This window comes from Lolium rigidum, chromosome 5 (genome assembly GCF_022539505.1).
Source record: "Lolium rigidum isolate FL_2022 chromosome 5, APGP_CSIRO_Lrig_0.1, whole genome shotgun sequence".
Lineage (NCBI taxonomy): Eukaryota > Viridiplantae > Streptophyta > Magnoliopsida > Poales > Poaceae > Lolium > Lolium rigidum.
In genome coordinates, this window is record NC_061512.1 from 19879191 (window position 1) to 19894129 (window position 14939).

The 14939-nt window shown below is 50.5% G+C and overlaps 1 pseudogene; it reads right to left on the reverse strand.

Annotated features, from left to right (window-relative positions):
- LOC124658379 overlaps window positions 1-14939 on the reverse strand; it is a 39909-nt pseudogene that overhangs the window by 18056 nt on the left and 6914 nt on the right.

Here is a 14939-nt window from a genome sequence, read left to right on the forward strand (position 1 = left end):
ATCAAAATATACTCAGGGAAATAAGGAGAGAATAAAAGAGGTCATCATCCAAAAAGCTGCCACGACAGGCATACCTTGAAATTGCCACCAAAAGAGAGCTCACGGCCATATTTTTCCTGGGCACAAAGCAACAGCAAAAATCCCGGCAGCACTGTATCGACAATCAAATATACGAGTGAGAGCACGTAGTACCACTATATATCTATCACAGCCCAAAATAATCATGTGCCTACCCGTGAGACTCATAAATGACGGTGCACAAATGAAACTGTATGACACAAGACACATAGTTCCAAAATTTTAGTGTAACAAGGCCACCTAATTCTTCTTCAGGAAGCTGACATCCACAGTGCACACAAAATCACCAACAATGGATAACAAAACTAACGAAATGCACATCTATGGTAAGGAAAAAAGAAAAACATGACAAATTATGACCAAACATAAATGAATGACTTGAGAACCCATTGAAAGAAAACTATAATACTCCCTCCAATTCATATTACTTGCCACTAGTATGGATGTATGTAGTACTAAAATGTGTCTAGATACATCTATATTACAGGCAATTGATATGAATCGGAGGGAATACTAAATATGACACAGGACGTGTATCAACAACATTTAGAGGATTGCAGCAGATTATTTGGTGTTTTCAAACATTATCACATGAATAAGATACAAACATAGCCATAAGAAGAAAGATGACTAACATAAACATAAAGAAGGATATAATGAAGATAACTTAAGTTATTTAGCATGGGCAGTATGGGACAAAGGTATCGGCGTATCGCACCATAATATCATCAACATGCTGAAAGTTCCTGTCGCAAAGTCACCTGAAGAGGTTAACAATATTGGGGTCAATCCTATTAGAATGTTCCATGTATTGCTGACAGAGTGACAGTAGGGAGGAACTCATTCTTTTGATAACTGAACTTGCTGCCTGGATATGTGCATAACCATGTAGAACAGCCTAGTCTATGGTGTACAACTGAATTTTATCCTGAAATAATTTGTTATCCAATAGATCTGTTCTAACTGGAGTATACATAAGGTGACATGACAGGAAACCTTGCAATCCTGAGTGCAACAATGAAAGCCCCTTGCAATGCCTGAACCCCATTGCTCCATTGGTCCCTTCACTGGTTGAATTTCCATAGACGAGTACTCGGACGCTGCAAGATACTTGGGGTGAAAAATCATCAAAAAACCAGAGAAAGATTCCAGCAGGAAGTCCTCAAAGTGCACTGTTCTACACGTTTTGCAGGATATGCAGGAGCACAAGGAGGAAGACGTTCCATGTATTGCAGACAGAAAGGGCCAGCACAGTTGAAATGGTGCAGAAGCAGCTCCACGGAGATGTTTTGACAGAAACATTTGCCTATCCCATTCTCACTTGAACAAGCCAATTGAATAAGAAGATAATGCTTTAGTACTTGCACACCCCAACTTCTGATGATAGCCATGACTGCCAGATAAATCTGTGTCCAATTGTTTAACACAAGCATTGCAAGTGATATCTCAGCTAAGGATAGAATCTCCTGACATCCAGCTGAGCATCGGTGCTTGCAAAATCTGACTCCACGGAAGGTAGAGAGCTGTGCTGGATGTCGTCCAACATCAAACTGGTCATTGAGTTGGCGCCGACTGCAGTTTCTGCTGCTGAACAGTTTGAGGAACCAATCACGCTGAGCTCCAGGGCAAGCGTTGGTTAAAGCGGTCCCGACTCCCGAGGTATGATGATGGCCGTAGGCGCACTCCGAGTGATCAGGCACGCCAACACAGAGTCGCCTCCGTCCCTGTCGTGGTTGACGCCCTCCCGTCGAGCAGATGGTGGGCATCGGTGCAGCACCACCATTGGTGTCGGTGGCCTCATCATCTACCACAAGGTTCAACGAGCTCTGGGACGCCGCTGCCTGGATATGTGCATGACCATGTAGAACAACATGGTCTATGGTGTACAACTGAATTTTATCCTGAAATAATTTGTTGTGTGATAGATCTGTTGTAACTGGAGTATACATAAAGGTGACAAGAAACCTTGCAATCCTGAGTGCAACAATGAAAGCCCCTTGCAATGCCTGAACCACATTGATCCATTGGTCCCTTCACTGGTTGAATTTCCATAGACGAGTACTCGGACGCTGCAAGATACTTGGGGTGAAAAATCTTCAGAAAACCAGACAAAGATTCCAACAGTAAGTCCTCAAAGTGCACGTGTTCTACACATTTTGCAGGATATGCAGGAGCACAAGGAGGAAGACGTTCCATGTATTGCTGACAGAAAGGGGCAACACAATTGAAATGGTGCAGAAGCAGCTCCACGGAGATGTTTTGACAGAAACATTTGCCTATCCCATTCTCACTTGAACAAGCCAATTGAATAAGAAGATAATGTTTTAGTATTTGCACACCCCAACTTCTGATGATAGCCATGACTGCCAGATAAATCTGTGTCCAATTGTTTAACACAAGCATTGCAAGTGATATCTCAGCTAAGGATAGAATCTCCTGACATCCAGCTGAGCATCGGGGCTTGCAAAATCTGACTCCACGGAAGGTAGAGAGCTGTGCTGGATGTCGTCCAACATCAAACTGGTCATTGAGTTGGCGCCGACTGCAGTTTCTGCTGCTGAACAGTTTGAGGAACCAATCACGCTGAGCTCCAGGGCAAGCGTTGGTTAAAGCGGTCCCGACTCCCGAGGTATGATGATGGCCGTAGGCGCACTCCGAGTGATCAGGCACGCCAACACAGAGTCGCCTCCGTCCCTGTCGTGGTTGACGCCCTCCCGTCGAGCAGATGGTGGGCATCGGTGCAGCACCACCATTGGTGTCGGTGGCCTCATCATCTACCACAAGGTTCAACGAGCTCTGGGACGCCGCTGCCAGAAGTCGTAGGCGAAGTTGGTGCTGGGGCCGAGGTGAGTGCAGACGCGGCTGCTTTGCTTGTGCAACTCGTCGAACTGGTGGTGGGCGTCCGAGCAGCGAGGCAGTTAAGAGTTGGTGGACGAGGGTGCGGTAGAAGTCGAGGCTGCAGTCGAGTCCGCGGAGGTGCCACTCGCGGTCTGTACAGGGGCGTGATTCCGCCAAAAACGTGCGCACAGAGATTCCAGATCCGCCATGGGAGGACATCGGGCGGTCGCTTCCGTCCTCGAGCCTGGACCTGGAGAGAGATTTTGCGGCGACGAAGGGGAACAGGCGTCGGGGACCGGAAACGGGCCTAGCGGGCCGAAACCGGGTTTTCCGGAGGCCTTTCGGTGCGGGACGCGAAGAAATAAACAGACCGCAGCTTTTCTCTCGGTGGATTTGTACCACACCGGAAGTTTAGATAGATCGCGACCAGTTTATTAGGCGGAATCAGGCCAACGCTATCGCCACCACGGGAAGGTGCACGGCTGTCAGCTGCGAAAGATGCCAAAGAGCACACAAAAAAGAGGCACCGCCCAGCCGTGATCATGCACATAAATATGTGTCCGCAGATAGTGGGATGCACAGTCGTAAAAAAAAATAGCGCAAATTGCATCTTCCTGTGGTGGCATGCCCTAGACATTAGGGCCAATTTTTTTTGCTAAATACAATGACCCAGTTGGTTGTCTTGCGTATCTGACAAAGCGTCCATGTCAATAATATTGCAGCTTCGGAACATCTTCTGATGCTACTGCTCCTCTTCATTATCATTTGGCCTTGTGCATTGACATTTGCAACTGGCAAGTATACCATTATATGAACGTACAACACTTCAGTTCTTCTCAAGGGTTTGCAGTACATTTTCTACAGATTCTAGAGTGGCTGTTCGCTCGAAAGCTAGGATCGGGATGAGAGTGTTAGGGAAAAACGATGAACAGAGGCTAGGGTTTTTGTGCTACTCAAACTACCGCAGCTTTTCTGCTCGTTTCTACTTCCTTTTATTCAGCTTACAGAAGGGAAAACGTGACCACGATCTCCACGTTTGTGCCATCCCACGAACAGATCGAGGGCCGCGTGAGACTCACTTCGAGTCGTTGCCAAAACGATCGGAGCTAAACACTAGCTTACAACGGCTAAGACTAAACCTGACGAAACTGAACCTAAGTAACAGCAGCTGGGTTTATTCAACAATCACCCCCTAAACGCTGCTGCTCTACTGAATCTTGCCCATGTCGATCTTGTCTCGCAGCTCCTGGAATCGGACTCGCCCAAGGGGCATCGTCAGAATGTTCGCGAGTTGCTCAACAGCTGGTGTTCTCGACGTTGATCTTGCCATCTTCCACACACTCCCGAATGAAGTGATAGCGGACGTCGATGTGCTTGCTTCGATCGTGGTACACCGGGTTCTTGCAGAGAGATTTGCAGACTTGTTGTCCACCTTGATCGTCGCCGGAGCTGGTTCCTCTCCGGTCAGATCAGCTAGTAGACGTGAGAGCCAGATGCCCTGGCATGCCGCTGTGGTGGTGGCGATGTACTCAGCCTCGCACGTGGAGAGTGCCACCACCTTCTGCTTCGTGGATTGCCAGCTAACTGGACAGCTGCCGAGGAAGAAGAGCACGCCGGATGTGCTCTTGTGGTCGTCGAGGTTGCCGGCCATGTCGTTGTCGCTGTAGCCGATGAGGTGCTCGTCCGTGAGCGCATCGCGACCCATGAAGCAACCCAGCATGCGCGTGCCTGCAACATATCGTAGTATGTTCTTCACCGCCGCCAGATGCTCGACGGTGGGCTTCTCCATGTAACGGCTCACGTATCCCACGGCGAAGGTGATGTCCGGCCGCGTGTGTACGAGGTAGCGCAGGCCGCCGATGATGCTCCTGTATGCCGTGGCGTCCGTTCCTGCCGCCGTGCTGCATTTGCTCAATTTGAGCCTTGCCTCCATTGGTGATGTGCTCGCGTTGCAGCCCTTCATCCCGGCCCGCTCCATGAGTTTGTCAGCGTATGCCGTTTGCGCGATGGCGATGCCGTCCTTGTCCTGACGCACTTCGATGCCGAGGTAGTAGCTGAGCAAGCCCAGGTCGCTCATGCGGAACTCGTTCTGCATCTCAGCCTTGAACCGAGAGATCTCAGCATCGTCGACGCCGGTGATGATGAGGTCGTCAACGTACACCCCCACAAGGAGTCACTCTGGCCCTTGACCCCGCGTGTAGACAACGTGGTCTGAGATACTGCGACAGAACCCGAGCGAGTCGAGCGTCGTGTCTAGCTTCGCGTTCCATGCTCGTGGCGCCTGTCGGAGACCATAAAGGGCTTTGTGAAGCCGCATTACCTTGGTCTCCTGTCCGTCGACGACGAACCCTGGAGGTTGCACCACGTACACCTCCTCCTGCAGCTCGCCGTTCAAGAAGGCGGACTTGACGTCCATGTGATGCACGGCCCATCCGCGGCGCGCCGCGAGGGCAAGCATGAGCCGCACGGACTCCAGCCGTGCGACAGACGCGAAGACTTCCTCGAAATCGATGCCCTGCTGCTGCACGTAGCCCTTGGCTACAAGGCGCGCCTTATGCTTGACGACGACGCCGTTCGAGTCCTTCTTGAGCTTGTAAACCCACTTCATGCCGATCGGGTCGACGAGGGACCAAGTGTTGTTCTCCTCGATGGAGGCAAGCTCTTCGCGCATGGCGCGCCTCCACACTTCCTCCTTCTTAGCCTCGGCTAGCGTGCGTGGCTCGTCACCCGTTGTCAGGTGCAGTTCCTCGCTGTCCATGTCAAGGACATAGTCATCGAGTTGCTTGTTAGGCATGTCGATACCTTGCTTGCCACGCGTGATCATCGGATGCCGTCATCGCGCTGCTGGGTGCGCGTGTGCTGCGGTGCTCGCTGCCGATCCTCGCGAAGTTGCCGGTGCATTAGTAGCTCGAGTAGGTGGAGTTGGTGGCACAGGCGATCCTTGATCGAGGGCGCCGGCGGGTGAGGGCGTTGGAGTTGCAGGGGGGTGTGCCCGCTCAGCTGCTGGTACAGTGTTGGCAGCCGCTGGCACAGAAGTGTCGTGCACCAGGTACTCCACGTTGAACGGCGTGTTCACCGCCGTGGTCTCCTCCTCACTCCAGTTCCAGGAGGCGTCTTCGTCGAACACCACGTCGCGTGTGACGTGCACACGCTTCGCCGCCGGATCATACACGCGGTAGGCTTTCGAGCCAACCTCGTACCCGATGAACACCATCGGAGTGCTCCGATCGTCGAGTTTCTTCAGCTGCGGCCGTGCACTCTTCACGTGCGCCACACAGCCGAAAGTGCGCAGGAAGTGCACGTCGGGCTTTCGCCCGAACCAGGCCTCATACGGCGTCATGCCGGAGACGCTCCGCGTGAACGAGCGGTTCAGGACGAAGATCGCCGTGAGCACGGCCTCGCCCCAGAAGTAGTTCGGCATGCCCTTTGCCTTGAGCATGCTCCTTGCCGTCGCCACGACAGTTTGATTGCGCCGCTCGACCACCCCGTTCTGCTGTGGCGAGTACGGCGCAGTGAGGTTCCGCTAGACGCCGGCATAGTTGCAGTACGAGGTGACTGTGGCGGACGTAAACTCGCCGCCTCAGTCGGTTCGGAGGGTGCGCAGTCTCCGGCCAGATTCATTCTCTGCCAGCGCCTGAAAGCGAATGATCGCCTGGGCTGCCTCGTCCTTGGATGCCAGGAGCAACGCCCACATATACCTGCTATGGTCATCGACCAACAGGAGGAAGTACCGGCGCCCTCCAGGAGTGGCCGGCGCGATGGGGCCGCACAGATCCCCATGTACCAACTCGAGCGGATCGTCCGCCTGGAACCTCGCCTTCTGCGGGAACGACATGCGCTGCTGTTTGTCGGCGAGGCATGCCTCGCAGAGCTGCTCCACCGGTTCGATGGGTAGCATCCCCCGCACCAGATCGCCACGCACCATCTTCTGCATCGCATCGAAGTGGAGGTGGCCAAACCGGGTGTGCCAACGCCACGACGCTGAATCATGCTGAGCTGCAAGGCACACAGGTTGCACCGGCCGAAAGGTGAGCTTGTATAGCCGGTTTGATGATCGCGATACCTTGACGATGAGCTGCTCATGTGCGTCGCGGATGGAGAGGATGTCGCGCCTGATCTTCACCTCAAACCAGTTTTCGTCCAACTGTCTGAGGCTGATCACGTTTGACTTGAGCGCTAGGATGTAGAAGACGTCGGTGAACGCGCGGTGCGCACCCCCGTCGACGGTGAACAGGACGGTGCCTCGTCCACGGATCGCGACCACCGAGCCGTCTCCAAACCTCACCTTGTCGGAGACCTTTTCGTCCAGCTCAGCGAAGGCGCTATTGTCCCCCGTCATGTGGTTCATGGTGCCGGGGTCCAGGTACCATGCCAGATCCTAGACGTCCCCGGCGTGCATTGGCTGGAGCTTCGCCCTCTCCTCGTTGCAGAGGAAGTGCGAACCGGAGCGGATCGGGGCGTCTCCCACGGCAGGGAATTCGCCTGTTTCGGCTGCCTCGGTGTGGACTCCACTCCAGGTTTCGTCACCTCGATGACGTGTGCCATCATCATGGTGGGATCGGCGTCCTCCTCGACGTCCAGGTTCGCCATGCCGCGCTACGCGTCGTCGCGCTTTTTCTTGCAACAGTCACGGGCCCAGTGGCCCTTTTTCTTGCAGTACCTGCAGGTGTAGCGGTCGTCGTTGTCTCCCGCGGTGGGCGGTGTCGTTGGGTTCTGCCGAGCCTGGCCGCCCTTGCGCCTGGTGTCCGCGCGGTCGCGGCCTCCGCCGCTGCCACCGCTGCTGGAGCCACCGCTGCTGGAGTCGCCGCTGCGGCCCAGCTTCCTCCTCTCCTCCCACTGTTGCTCCGTGAGAAGGAGTTGTCCTCCCGCCGTCCCTTGATCGCCGTCCAGGCGTTACTCCACCGCACGCAGGTGCCCGACCACCTCCTTGACGGTCATGGTGGACGGATTGAGCAGGGTCTCGATGGAGAACGCAATCTGTATAAAGCGCATTGGCATAACCGAAAGGAATTTTCTTATGATTTTCTCGTCGTTCACGGCGTCGCTGAAGGACCGCAGGGTCGAGGCGAGGTTCAAGATTATCATCCCAAACTCATCGACGCGCTCGCCGTCCTTGAAGACGATCGTCTCGAACTCGGTGCGGAGCCGTCGCACGCGCGCGTCGCGCACGCGGTCGCTCCCATGGTTCTGCAGCTTGATGGCCTCCCAAGCCGCCTTCGCCGACCCCTTTCCGATCTGCATCGGATGCATCTCGGGTGGGGTTGAGAGGAGCAGGGCCGCCAGGGCCTGCTTGTCCTCGCGACGGGACACGCCATCGTCCTCGATCGCGTCCCACATGGATGCAGCCTGGAGGTTTACCTCCATGACCATGGACCAGTTGACGTACTCCCCGCGCTGGAGCATCGGGAAGACGAGGCCGCCGCCCCCGCCGCTGCTGATCTCCCGCACTACCTGTTGCTAAACGACGATCTCACCACCCGCCGATCTCCTCGTCCTGCTCCGGCCACGGCTTGGGGAGCGCACGCGCCGCGAGCCTCCCGCTGGTGACCTAGACGCAGACGGTGATGCGGATGGGGTCTTGACCTCCTTCGCAGGTGCAGGTGGTGGTTGTGATCCTACCATCTCTCCACGGCTTTGATACCAATTGTCGCTCGAAAGCTAGGATCGGGATGAGAGTGTTAGGGAAAAACGATGAACAGAGGCTAGGGTTTTTGTGCTGCTCAAACTGCCGCAGCTTTTCTACTTCCTTTTATTCAGCTTACAGAAGGGAAAACGTGACCACGATCTCCACGTTCGTGCCATCCCACGAACAGATCGAGGGCCGTGTGAGACTCGCTCCGAGTCGTTGCCAAAACGATCGGAGCTAAACACTAGCTTACAACGGCTAAGACTAAGAGCGAGTCGTTGCCAAAACGATCGGAGCTAAACACTAGCTTACAACGGCTAAGACTAAACCTGACGAAACTGAAACCTGACGAAACTGAACCTAAGTAACAACAGCTGGGTTTATTCAACAGTGGCAAGGAGAATTGCTTTCACCGTGCACAAAGTAATGATACTTGGAAACACACACAAAAAAAGGAATTTGATGCCATTTAACAAGCGCGGAAGTGTCAACTTGTAATATGATTTTCAAGAAACATATGCACTTTTCCCATCAGCAAATACGATTGTAATTAAGACAAGGTTAAGGCAACGAACAACAAAGCCATACACCAAACTCACCAGGTTCATCAGCTTGGATACTTTTCTGTGTGTGCTTGCTAATTTGAGACTCCTGGTTGTTCCGGAGATCAAAGATAACATACTCATGTGAACCACTTACATAAACCAGCAATGAAGCATCTTCACCTCGCGTGGCATTGGTGTCTGCATCCATAAAGGAATCATCCTTCGACAAAAGCAATGCTACCTCATTTTGCCTGAAAGAAAGGAGAAAGTAATCAAAGTTAAGCCTTAATAGACTCCCCTGGTCAATTCCCATAAAAAGCATAGATGCGCACAGTGGAGAAGAAACCAAACCAAAAGCAGAACCTAAACAACAAGAAAGTGAACACACGATGGGCTAGCCATGTGGTTAGAGCAAGCAGACGGTGAATGTACCATTTGATGCTAACTATGAACATAACACATGTCAATATAGCACTTCAAAACTAGCTGGCATGAGATATAATAATTTAACTGAGCATACCTTCTTCACAGACGAGAACGGAACTGAGCTTCAAACTTATGCATCAAATAGTAGTATTACCCCATCTTGCTCTGCCGGTGTTCCTCCTTCAGGGCAGCTTAGAAGAGAAAGGACCGCAAATTCACTCTTACTTGACAAACAAAATGCAGCTGTCAAAAGCACACACATAAACATGAGAACTAGATTAAATATGCATGTTTGACCGAGGACATGGACCAGCAATTTGTATCATTACTGCCCGCAACTGTTTTGTCACATTGCTAACCAGGCTAAAACAACTACTTTAATTACAGGGAACTACTTTACCCAATTTGATGCAAGTGCGCAACTATTCGACCATGAAAAACATTACCTTGCAGTATTATACTGGAAATGAGTTACTTCAGCTATCATTTGGTTTCCCTTGAAGATTTCCAAACTTATCTGAATGGTCATACTGGGCGTGCATTACTTAAGGAGTATAGTTGTGCAACCAGTAATAGAAGGTGCAACAAGGTTGCACTAGATCATTTTAACATGCCACCAGGTTAAGCAGCTTTATACTTCTCCATGATTGTAAAGACAAACTTTGGACCCACACATACAGATCAAAATATACTCGGCAAAATAGGAAGAGAATCAAAGAGGGTAGAGAATAGTTTATGCCAGAGAACCCAATGAAAGAAAACTATAATATTAAATATGACACAGGACATGTATCAACTACATTTAGAGGATAGCAGCAGATTATTTGATGCTTTCAAACATTATCACATGAATAAGATACAAACATAACCATAAGAAGAAAAATGAGCAACATAAACATAAAGAAGGATATAATGAAGATAACTTAAGTTATTTAGCATTGGCAGTATGGGGCAAAGGTATCGCCCATAATATCATCAACAGGCTGAAAGTTCCTGTCGCAAAGTTGCACCTGAAGCGGTTAACAATATTGGGGTCAATCCTATTAGAATGTTCCATGCATTGCTGAGAGTAGGGAGGAACTCATTCTATCCATAACTGAACTTGCTGCCTGGATATGTGCATGACCATGTAGAACAACATAGTCTATGGTGGATTAAAAAACATGGTCTATGGTTCACAGCTGAATTTTATCCTGAAATAATTTGATGTTGATAGATCTGTTGTAATTGAAGTATACATAAGGTGACATGATAGGAAACCTTGCAATCCTGAGTGCAACAATGAAAGCCCCTTGCAATGCCTAAACCCCATTGCTCCATTGGTCCCTTCAATGGTTGAATTTCCATAGAATAGAAGAGTAACACTGTTGCCAATGACGAGTACTCAGACGCTGCAAGATACTTGGAGTGAAAATTCTTCAAAAGAATAGAGAAAGATCCCAACAGGAAGACCTCAAAGTGCACGTGTTCTGCACATTTTGCAGGATATACAGGAGCACAAGGAGGAAGACGTTCCATGTATTGCTGACAGAAAGGGCCAACACAGTTGAAATGGTGCAGAAGCAGAGCCACGCACATGTCTTGACAGAAACATTTGTCTATCCCATTCTCACTTGAACAAGCCAATTGAATAAGCAGATACGTTTTAGTATTTGCATACCCCAACTTCTGATGATAGTCATGAGTGCCAGATAAATCTGCATCCAATTGCTTAACACATGCATTGCAAGTGATATGTCGGCTAAGGACAGAATCTCTTGATGCCCCTTTGAGTGGTGACCATTGTTTCGCTGAACTCACTGCTCCCAGTCTGTAGTTGCAGTTAACAAGTACCATCCGCCACTGTGAATTCCAATGGAGGTTGTGGCCACGGCTATCTTTCAATAGCAAGAGACCACCCTTCACTTATAGTTGATATGTGCCCACCTTGCAGAGTACTTGCTTCCTTGGTAGCCAGGACCTCCTACCTCCATGACAACACATGAACGATGGCCTAGGTAGCAGTCACAGTTCATCTTCCATGCCAATAGAACTGGTGCAGGCCACCCTGAAAACCTCGACTGGGACAACCCAGTGCGACGCAGCCGTGTGTAGCTCGTATGTGACATCCAGCTGAGCATTGGTGCTTGCAAAATCTGACTCCACAGAAGACAGAGAGCTGTGCTGGATGTCGTGTGCAACATCAAACTGGTCATTGAGTTGGCCCCGATTGCAGATTCCCCTGCTGAACACTTTGAGGAACCAATCACGCTGAGCTCCAGGGCAAGCGGAGGCGTTGGTAAGTTCTCCGAGTGATCAGGCACGCCAACACAACACAGAGTCGTGTCCGTCCCTGTCGTGGTTGATGGCCTCCTGTCGTGGTTGATGCCGGGCGCCGGTGCGGCACCACCATTGGTGTCTGGCCTCATCATCTAGCACAGGGTTCAACGAGCTCTGGGACGCCGCTGCCAGAAGTCGCGGTGGGCGAGGTGAGTGCAGACACCAATGAGGCGGCCATGCTGCTTTGCTTGGGCAACTCGTCGAGCTGGCGGTGGGCGTCAGAGCAGCGAGGCGGTTAAGAGTTGGTGGAGGAGGGTGCGGTAGAAGTGGAGGATGCAGTCGAGGCCGCGGAGGTGACGCTCGCGGTCTGTACAGGGGCGTGCAGATCGGGCCAAGAGGAGGCCGGAGTCGTCACTGACGAAGCCCTTGGGCGATTCATGGCGTTGGCGGCGACCGCTTCCCGGATGGCCTGGTGGTGCCTCTCGAGCGCAGCATCTAGCGCGCTCGAGCTGGCCTCCTCCTCAGTGTCGCTTCCCGCTACGGTGCCGCATCAGCAGCAGGGCCTCCTCGCTGCTCCTCCGTTGTCGCTACGCGGGGGATGACGAGAGCGGGGAGGCTAATTGACCCGGGTGCATACAAGGAAGGAGCCAACGAAGACGAAGGCGGCGTCCATGCTGTTGGCGGCGCCGGCGCCAGCGCCGGCGACGATGTACGTGTGTGCAGAGGTCTAACCTCGATCTGGAGAGACAATGGAGCGCAGGCGAAGAACCTCCGGCGACGAAGGAGAACAGGCGTCGTGGGCCGGAAACGGGCCTAGCGGGCCCAAACCGGGTTTTCCGGAGGCCATTTGGTGCGGGACGCGAAATCCGTCAGCGTCTTTTTTTCTCTCGGTAGTTTAGTACCATACCGGTAGTTTAGAAAAAACGTGACCAGTTTATAAGACGAATTCCTGCAAACGCTATCGCCACCACGGGAAGGTGCACGGCTGTCAGCTGCAAAAGATGCCAAAGAGCACAAAAAAAGAGGCACAGCCCAGCTGTGATCATGCACAGATAAAATGTGTTCGCATGGCGAAATAAATATGCAGTGAAAAGATCTTCCCCAGATAGCGGGATGCACAGTCGTAAAAAAAAAGCGCAAATTGCATCTTCCTGTGGTGGCATGCCCTAGACATTAGGGCCTGGCTTTTTTTGTTTAAACTTATTTTGTGCAAGTTCTTTTGCCAAATAAAACGACGCTGCTATACCCACCAGGTGGTGGTTTTTGTGGCATGCCCTAGACATTAGGGCCTGGCTTTTTTTGTTTAAACTTATTTTGTGCAAGTTCTTTTGCCAAATAAAACGACGCTGCTATACCCACCAGGTGGTGGTTTTTGCGTATCTGACAAACATACAATGCTATCTCGGCAGCTTCTCAACATTTGTCAACGTGCCGGACAAGAATTTTTGTCAAAAAGGACCACCCTCCTCAATTCATTGACAAAAAGGACCACCTGTGAGTAGAATTGACAAAAAGGACCACCTCCTGTGTGGCGGCACAGCCCCCAGGCGACACGTGTCGCCTGCCGCCACAGCCGGAGGCGGCAGGGCCTGCCGCTGTTGCCCATGGCGGCATGTCCACATTATCTTGATCTATGAATAGTAGCCCGTTTTGAATTTTTTTAAAACATCTCAAAAAAATTCGAAAAAATACCTACATGTAGCTAACTCTATGCACTACAATCGTGCAAAAATTCACTGTAAAATACGTTGTATTTTAGGCTCAGCAAAAAAGACAAATTCAACAAATTTTGTAGCTAACGTGCACTGTTCATCGATCAGGACACTATTCATTGTCGCCTGGGGGCTCTGCCGCCACATATGAGGTGGTCCTTTTTGTCAATTCTACTCACAGGTGGTCCTTTTTGTCAATGAATTGGGAAGGATGGTCCTTTTTGACAAAATTTCGCCGGACAAAACTTCAGTTCTTCTCAATCGTTCGCCACCATTATATGACCTGACAAAACATCTGAAACCTCGTTCTTCATTTTCAGTTTTGTAAGCTCACCATAGATAGAAGCATGACAGAATCGTGCTGCAAAAACAGAGACGAGAATAAGTACATATTCTACAGATTCTAGAGTGGCAAAGAGAATTGCTTTCACCAGGCACAAAGTAATGATATTCAGAAACACAAAAATGGTATTTGATGCCTAGAGGTGTGAACTTGTCATATGATGTTCAAGAACCATACAAACGTTTCCCATTAGCAGATACTGATTGTAAATAAGAGCAGGTTAAGACAACGAACAACAAAGCCATACACCAAACTCACTGGTTCATCAGCTTGGATACTTTTCTGTGTCCACTTGCTAATTTGCGACTCGTTGTCTCGGGGATCAAAGATAACAAACTCATGTGAACCATTTAGATAAATCAGCAATGAAGCATATTCACCTCTCATGGCATTGGTGGCTGCATCAATAGAGGAATTATCCTTCACAAAAGCAATGCTACCTCCTATAGCCTGAAAGAACAAAAGGATAAGGTAATCAAAATTATGCATTAATTCAGGTGGTTGTTTTTGCGTATCTGAAAAAGCGTTGATGTCAATGATAGTGCAGTTCTCTGAACATCTATCGATGCTACCTCTTCTCTTCATTATCATTAAGCCCTGTGTATTGACTTTCGCAACTGCCAAATACTCCATTATATGGCCTGACAAAATTTCAGTTCTTCTCAGTCGTTTGTCACCATTATATGGCCTCACAAAGCATCCGAAACCTCTTTCTTCATTTCCAGTTTGGTAAGCTCACAATAGATAGAAGCATAACAGATTCATGCTGCAAATACAGAGATGAGAACACACGATGGGCTAGCAGTGTGTGGTTAGAACAAGCAGACGGTGAATAGACCATTTAATGCTAAGAGAGTGGATTTGGTGTTCAGGAGGGTACGTGCGCACCCCCTAGCCACCGTTGGATCAACATTGAGATTCAATTGCTGGCTGACGGCGACCAACGGCGTGAAACCACTTTTTGGCTGCTTCCCTTGCTTCCCCGCATCACTTCCCAACCCCTCCTTTCCCCTTTTTTGACTGCTTTCTCTGGCTCACAGACGAATTGCATGGTACAGTACCAGATTAGAAATCATTTGATGTCCAGCCGCAAGCTTCAACCAGAAATCATT